Source organism: Lutra lutra, chromosome 11 (genome assembly GCF_902655055.1).
Source record: "Lutra lutra chromosome 11, mLutLut1.2, whole genome shotgun sequence".
Taxonomy (NCBI): domain Eukaryota; kingdom Metazoa; phylum Chordata; class Mammalia; order Carnivora; family Mustelidae; genus Lutra; species Lutra lutra.
This window is the reverse complement of record NC_062288.1, coordinates 9,991,394-10,000,000: the sequence shown is the minus strand read 5'-3', so window position 1 is coordinate 10,000,000 and position 8,607 is coordinate 9,991,394. Positions and strand designations below refer to the sequence as shown.

General features: G+C 47.0%; 1 protein-coding gene across 1 annotated transcript in view; it reads left to right on the top strand.

Annotated features, from left to right (window-relative positions):
* Positions 1-8,607, top strand: part of VOPP1 (VOPP1 WW domain binding protein) — a 106,020-nt gene that overhangs the window by 61,739 nt on the left and 35,674 nt on the right. The gene's annotated exons all lie outside the window — the stretch shown is intronic.

The window sequence follows — 8,607 nt, the reverse complement described above, 5'->3', positions numbered from 1 at the left end:
AGTTAGGAGCACTGTACCAACATGTGCTGGTGGCAAGGATTTTATAGAGAAGCAGAGCAAGGAAATTATTTAATTGGCTGTGGTTTAAGTGGTTGCATTATTTGGGAAACCCTAGCTGACTGTTTGTGAGTGGTTGTTTTTAACCTTGAGGCATTTACAGAAATTAACTCTGGCTTAGATTTTGGTTTGCTTACATAGGCTCTAACGCCACCTCAGTCTAACGGCCTCCTTGTTTGATTATTTTAACAGATGTTTTGTGTAATTCAATGCGGATTCTGCTTGGACTCATTATATAATTCATGGTATTGCCTATCTTATCATTCATGAATGCAGATGGTTCTGAGTTCTCCACATATCTGGTCCCAGGAGTTTGGAGAAGGGATTTTTGTGTGCCCCACTACTCAATGACCATCTTTTAAAATACTGTATCTTTATGTGCTAGAACTTACTTTTGTCATGGGATGATTTTGCACAAATAGAATCGTGTTAGCAAAGTTTATGCTTATTTTATATCTTAATAAACACTGTGGGACTAACCTCCTGTATGTTGCCATGATACAGTCAGCCAAGAGTATAGGAGACATCTGTTTCCAACCATCCTCACCAGCACTGGGTGCAATGTTGTAATCAGAGTACCCTTTGTACTCTTGAGTTCATGTTAGTTACTGTGCTATTCCATTTGAGGGAGTCTCCTTTCTACTGCATTGTCACTTCCGTGTAAGGCAAAACACTTACAGTGTGCCAGGAACCATGATAGTCACCTGGGCAGTACCTAAAGGAATGAGGTAGGTAGCAATCTCAAGCTCAAGGTCCAGCGTGAAGGACAGATGCTAATAAGCAGCGAACAGTAATGCTGCACGTGATAGAGCTGTATAAATGGAGATCCAGCAAAGGGGGCATCACGGTGTGTGGGAGAGAATGAAGAGAAGGCATTAGCGAAGACTTCACAGGACTGACCTTTGAAGGGTGAGGAGCAGTTTCAGAGGCTATAGTGAAGGTATAAGACATGGAAGTAGGAAGATGCATCAAATATTTGGGGAACTGCAAGGCTAGGGTTTAGGGTACCTGGCAAGTGTCGGGAGGTAAGATGGATAAGGAAGGTGAGGCTCAGGGTGCCTGGGTGGCTCAGTGGATTAAAGCCTCTGCCTTAGGCTCAGGTCATGATCTCAGGGTCCTGGGATCGAGTCCCGCATTGGGCTCTCTGCTCAGCGGGGAGCCTGCTTCCCCCCCCCCCGCCCCGCCGCCTGCCTCTCTGCCTACTTGTGATCTGTCTGTCAAATAAGTAAATAAAATCTTTAAAAAAAAAAAAAAAGAAGAAGAAGGAGGTGAGGCTCGTTGAGAAGAGTCTGAGTGGTTGAGACTTCCTTCCGCATGGTGCATCCATTGGCCTTCCAGAAAGCTGGCAGGACAGTTCAGGGGCGAGAGGTAGAGATTGAAGTGAGGAGTTTGTTGCTGCAGTTGGGGCAAAATATGGAAGGTCTGACTTCATGAAGAAGGAGCGAAAGAACACAGTGGTGGACTTAAATAATATTTCCCAGAAGATGTGGGGAAAAAGGACCCCATTACTCAAGAGATTTCTAGTTGGGCAGACAGTGAGAGAGACCATGAAGAGAGCAGGTGTAGGGAGGAATTTAGTAGAAGAGGATGTCAGCTCTGTGCATGTTGAGTTCAAAGATCTTGCAGAACATCCCGGAAGCGTGGGCAGTGGAGGCTTTGTTTTTGCAGCTCAGGAGGAAGTCCGGAGATGGAGTAGAGAGTTAAGAGCTCTGAGCGTGTGAATAACAGTTAGCCAGCTCAAGTGAAAGTAAAGCGGAGAAAAGAAGCCAGGTGTCCGCCTGACTCTCACTTTCCTGCTTTCTGAGCTAATGAGTACTAGAATCTGTTTTCAAGATTTTATTGGCAAATGCATATAATTTCATTTTTATTTTCCATGCCTGTGTGTTTCAATAAGATGAAAGTTATTATCAGATTTAAATTCTGTAATATAGAAAATTTCATTTTCTATATTAACTCATTATTCTGGCCGGAATTTTAGTTTCTTGTTCTGAGAGCTGACCCAGTGGTACAGGGAATAAACCCTTTGTTTTTCAGGATAGACTTGAATAGATCTGATTTTAAGTGATGAGCAATTTGCTGAGAGGAGAAACTTCTATCCCAGAAAGGCAAGGTTGGTTAGGGTCTCCAAACTTGGAGTCAGCACAGGTCAGCAGTAGCCAAAGTCTCTTGGTCCATTATACCTCATCGTCTCAGCTCAACTCTGGGTGCACCTGCTCTGAGGCAGCGGTGATTCAAGGGCCGGAGGGCCAGGGAAGGAGCCCTTTGTAACCCATTTAATCTGTTAATTTTAGAATTTATGGTAAGCATGGATAGTATTTTCTCCTATAGTAAAAGTAAAGGTAAAAATTCCCTAGGTAAATCCCAGTGCCACCCTAAGTATAACCAGTTCTAATTTATCTAAGTTTGTGATGTTTTCTGTCTGCTTAGGAAGCAAGCTGAGATTTTAAAAGGGCAGATGGCAAAGTGGAGGCTTCAGGAGAATCATCTAGAAGAGATTTTTAAAGGAATATTTTGTGATCGTTTACAACTAATTAGGGTTTGCCCCTCTAATGTCCTGTGAGGTTGGGCTAATTTGTTCAAAAAGACCATAAGACTGGGAGATGTGTGACTTGACAATGGGCCTGAGGTTCATGGGGACGTTTAATAGCCTCTCACGCAATAGCTCAACAATGAGACAGGGAATTCTCATCTAAATAAATAGGCCAGTTAGGTGGATTCGTAACTGGTGCAGGAGCTGTACTTACAAAATTATGATTAATAAAATACCAACATGGAAGGAAGATTTCCAATGGAGTTCACCACTTGCTCCATCCCCCGTCCGTTACCACTGATTCCAGTGATAGCGTGGAAGGCCCGCTGCAGCAGTCGTACTCACAGGGTGTAGGGAGAGGAGGTCTTGGATCCTTTCTTTCTTCTTTCCTTTCTAAATGAGTATGTAATTCCAATACTGCCTTTTTTTGTTGTTGTTGTTTTTTAACATTTTATTTATTCGACAGAGAGAGGCACAGAGAGAGAGCACAAGCAGGGGGAGTGGAGAGGGAGAAGCAGGCTCCCCGCTAAGCAGGGAGCCCGATGCCGGGCTCCATCCCAGGACCCTGGGATCATGAACTAAGGCATATGCTTAACGACTCAACCACCCAGGTGTCCCATAAAACTGCTTTCTTTCTGTCCAGGCAGTGAGCTGATCTAATTGGCCGGTGTCTGGGGTTGGTACTGCGCCTGCGAGGGGCTCGTGCACCCGCTTCTGCGTGGTGCTCGTGCACCCGCTTCTGCGTGGTACTCCCGCTTCTGCGTGGTACTCCCGCTTCTGCGTGGTGCTCCCGCTTCTGCGTGGTGCTCCGCTTTAGCGCACACCCCTGCCCATCCCCCACCATTCCATGCAGCTTGGCCACGAATCCCTTACTTAGCCCCGTGGGTTTCTTTTTTTCTCTTCGATTTTCATCATCCGGGCAGCCCGTTGGACTTTGGGAAGACCTCTGGTTCTAGATTTCATTTTTAAGGCATGGAAAGGGTCCACTTCATGCTCAGGCCCAAGCCGCCGCCTCCACCCGATCTTCCTGTGGCATTACCAGACGCAGCGTGTCACGTCGTCTGCTGCCCGGTCGTTGCTGTCGGGAGGATCCCAGGGGGCTGGGTAGTGTCCGTCATTCCTGGGTCCCAAGAAGGCTTGACTCGGAGTCTTCATTTAAATGACAGAAAACTCGGGGCGCCTGGGTGGCTCAGTGGGTTAAGCCTCTGCCTTCCGCTCAGGTCATGATCTCAGGGTCCTGGGATCGAGCCCCGCATCGGGCTGTCTGCTCAGCAGGGAGCCTGCTTCCCTTCCTCTCTCTCTGCCTGCCTCTCTGCCTAACTGTGATCCCTGTCTGTCAAATAAATAAATAAAATCTTAAAAAAAAATGACAGAAAACTGGAAGGAATCGTGAATGCTTGGAGGGACAGAATGAGGTTCCAGAAGCTCCTGACTGGCTGAAATAATGGGCCGGGTTTCAGGCATTTAACTATAGATCACTATTAGATCCTGCATTTAGGCCCCATAGCCTGCAGCGGAGGGTGGGAAGACACAATTTACTGAGAAAAGCCTGGACGTTTTAGTTGATGGATCGTCCTCATGTTCAGCTGTGTTACGTGGTTGCCAAAAATGTTAGCACTGTCTGAGGCTGCAGGGAGTGTAAAAATGAGAGGGAACGGACGTTCTTCCAGAGGGTGGGAAATGGAGACTGTCTGAAAACTATACTGAATACTTCCCGGGCGGACAGAAGACTCTGGAAACCACCGGGATTCTTTCAGACACTGACAGGGCTACTCATTCTGTGATGGCGCGGGAAGGCGGGGCTAGGCCCAGTGAGGGCCGGTCGTGGATTCCGAATGAGGAGGAATGCCCTGTACCTGTGGAAGGCTGGTACCCAGGAGATCCTGCTGGAGGGAGCGGACAGCTCTGTGTGAGGAAGTGGGAAGTCCATCATGGACTGTGGTCGGAGGCCACCGTCCTCCGTGCGAGTAAGGCACGGAGCTCTCTAAGCTCTTATAAGGAGGTGGGCCAAGGAGATACCCCAGAGGCATCAGGTATACTGAGGATCGAGCTGACCTCTGCTCTGTGCCCCCAGAGTTTTACTTACCTCTGTTCTCTCCATACCTTGTGGGGCTGTGTTTAGTTTTTCCAAGGAGTCCAGTTTCTCGCAGGTTATTGGGGGTCTCTGATGATGCTGAGTGTATTTCCTGATTCTGACTTGGTAAGTCTTCATGCACCTGCCATGTGGGAGCAAACAGAGGGTGATGAAAGCAGTAAGAAACAAGTCTAGGTATCAAGGTACATAAAGTATGTAATTCGGGAGACCAACCACCTGTCAAACTAAGAAACTTGGGATCGAACAAAGAAAATATGTTGTATTGGCAGAACTTAGAGGGAAGGGAATGGTTTGCTGAGACTTAATCCAGCAGGTAGTGGAATAGATTGGCATTTTAAGGACACAATGTTGATGGGAAGTTACTTAAAACTCTATAAAGTTTTTTTTTTTTTTAATTTATTTGACACACAGAGATCACAAGTAGGCAGACAGGCAGGCAGAGAGAGGAGGAAGCAGGCTCCCTGCTGAGCAGAGAGCCCGATGCGGGGCTCGATCCCAGGACCCTGCGATCATGACCTGAGCCAAAGGCAGAGGCTTTAACCCACTGAGCCACTCAGGCGCCCCAAGTTACTTGAAACTCTGAAGTTGTCATTTGTTAACCATGCCCTGTTCTCTATTGAACACTAAAAAAATTGACAGACCCCACACACTCCAGCTATAGACCTCCACTCTGAGTACTTAACTCATATTTTAGTTGTTCTTCCAGGTGCTGAAATGATCTTCCATGAATCAGTTTAAATATCAGTGACCATTTTACGCCACATGAAAGAGTTAACATATTGACATCTGGTCATTTTTCTTTACTACAAAGGTTCCGTGACTTCGTTAACATGGGGCGTTCCCTGCTCCGTGAGATTCTGCTCTTGAGACTCAGACTCAACAGCTAAGGAAACGCGTGTCCGGCGGCCAGACCCCCTTCCCTCCTGGACAGTGCCGGGCGTGACGTGTGCTGACTTCTTAGACTCCTGAAACTCCCAAGGGCTCCATCCTGTTACGGTCGCATTTAATCACTGCTGTGACACATTTCTAAGTCCAGTCTTAGGCTTCCTTTTACATTCTGTATCCTTAGGCTCTCAGCTCCTATCACTGGACAGGAGAGGCTGAGCAGTCTCATTCTCTCTCTGTAACGTGCTTACTTACAAACTCACACCCCCTATCCAACCTCCTCAGAAATTATGTGTGGATCCTGGATACGGTGGAGGGGACCTGGCTCACAGGAAGCACTTCCAGCGACCCGGTGCCGCCGAAGTACATGCTGTTTTCGCATCTTTGAAGCAGTTGTGTGTGTTTTGGAGTCCTGGACTTATAATTAGTTATGTTGAGGGGTGGATGTACTTAAGCAATGTTTGTTCCTTTCTACTGCGGGTCTGAAAGGTGACACACAGAGTAGAACAAGAAGGAAGATTCCATCTGCTGTCTCCACCCTGATTTATTCTGCATCCCTCGCAGCAAAGGTGGTGGGCCTCGTTAGTCTTCAGCGGTCCTTGGGAACATCAGTGCCATTTTGGGCTTGGGCACTAGGAGCACTGGCCCTGATGTGTCAGATGATGGTTTACTTAGTATGCTGGACCGCCTGCTAATGTTTCCTACTTTTAATTCAGCTCAGTGTGACACTTAACTTTCCTCTTATAATCAGAGCTGTTTGGAACACCAACAGGTGTGTTCTGAGGCCTCCAATTTGCCAGCAGGTTCCCTGGGAAAAAAGTAGCAGGAAGAAAGAGGGTAAGAGTGTCGCCTCACGGGTAATTATATGCTCCTTCAAGAGGCTGGCACCCATCAGCGTCGACACTTTGGAGCCAGTCCAGGACCGCAGATGAGCCACAAGTAGGCCTGGAGTGAATGGGTCTGCCGTGAAACAAGGGAACATAAAGCTTGCTCTGTTTTGAGAAAAGAAAGCAGATAATCAGTTGACAACAAATATTTACTGCTAGCGTTCCAAATTGGGATCCTGGAAAGTAAGAGCTAGAGCACTTAGATGTTGACTCTTGCCAACAGAGAGTAATTTGAATTAGGAACTCGAAGTCCTTACACATCCACCTTGATTCTCAGGCCGAGGGGAGAGTGTGTGTGTGTGTGTGTGTGTGTGTGTGTGTGTGTGTAGAGTTTGAGACAAGAGGCTTATAAAAGTTCATGACTTAGGTGTTTTTTTCTAACCTGGGAAATAGGGTGCTGCAGGGGCTTAGGGTTCAAAGTACCAAATGCTTGCTTGTAAGTATAGCTGGGAAGGGGAAGCATTTTTATCAAATTCAGCTCCTGGAAGATGATCCAGTCACCAGATGTTTATCCCTTTACCTGCTTTCCTTTTTTATACCAAGTTTACGTTTACCAGAATTGGATGGACTCCCTGAGTACGGCTTCGGCTCTGAACCGTTCCTCGAGGCAGCTCTAGTTAGAGTTAGGGGCAGAGCCCAGAGGGAGGGACATGGGAAACATTGTGGTGGCAAAGGCAGTGGGGCAATGGAGAGATTAACAGTCTCATTGCTCCTACGCTGCAAATATGTGCCATCTCTGTTTTCCACCCCCAACAGCCACCTCCTGTCCCCCTTCAGGGGGTGCTCGTAAGTAGGCACGTGGGCGGGGGCGTCCCGACTTGAGAGGGCTTTCATGAGAGTTGCATCTTCTAGAATTTGATCACCGCAAGGCATCTTTCAGTAGAATTGGTATCAAAACGCAACAGCCATTTGACCAGTGTGGCACCCAGGCAGAAGTCACGGGGGACCTGAAACAGACCTTAGCCCAGCACCATTGACAGCAGGAAGGAAGCTTCTGGTTGGACCTGAACGCTGCCCTCAGCCTCCCAGGAGGATGAAAGAAGCTCATTTAGACACAACAGAAACCTGAGCTTGTCCACTCTCGGGGCTTACACAACAGAAGCTTTGAAGAAATACCCTTTTCTTGTGTGGCGACCAAGTACACACATATCTGTATGGTGTATATGTGAGCGAAAGAGAAGTTTCACAGAACACTTCTTATATGTGACGCCCTCCGATTTTTTAAAATCAATCTTTATAAAACGGATATCACAACTTAGGTGATTTCACGACCCACTAGTGGGTCACAGTAGTTGAAAAACACAGTTCTGGTGTATAATATTGTGGGAGCATTGGTAGTCCTTTCCAAGTGAACATCATACTTTTACCTGATATCATATCTTACTGTATTATTTCTATCTTTTATGATTAAGTGATTAATTGTAGAGAGATATTGACATAGGGTGGTATAGGCGTTTTGGGGAATCTTTGTGGTGAATAGACATTTCCAAATTAAAGCTAGAACCCCCACGGGCATTACTGAAGAGTGGTTGCTGAGTTTCTGTCTGTAGGCTCTGTCCCCAGGACCCACTGCCATTTGCCTGAGGACTCAGTGCTTGGCTCACATTGTCTCAGTCTCCGTGGTCTTGCTGAATATCCTTCCTCTCCCTTCCGCTTTCTCAGGGCTGAATTTGCCCTCTGGGATTGGCTCACCACAGCAAACTTCACCTTCACCTTCTACATTTTCTCAACCTCTTTTGCTAGTTCTCAGGCATCCCTTCACTGCCCTGCTTCTCTTTGTCCCTTCCAGTTGGTTCATTCACAGGAGCTAAATGGCTAGGAAATCGGTGTCACTGAATTTAGTTACCACACACCATCGCTGCGATGGCTTGGTCCATAGCAGCTTGTAGAGGAGGCAAACCAAGTGGGGACAAAGAAGTCACCCTTTGGTAATGGAACACTCAGTATTACTCAAGAGGCAGTGTCTGTGCCAACACTTTCTCGAAATGCCAGCCAGGTCCATTCTTGGCTTTAGCAGATTGTGCCCTGGACTGAAAGGAGGCATAACATCCCGGATGCTTTGTTTCCTGAGCTTCTTTCAAAGCCGAAGCTAATAACACTTCCCTTGTGTGTGGGTGTTCTGCGTATTAAATGAGAGAGTGGCAAAGCTGGTA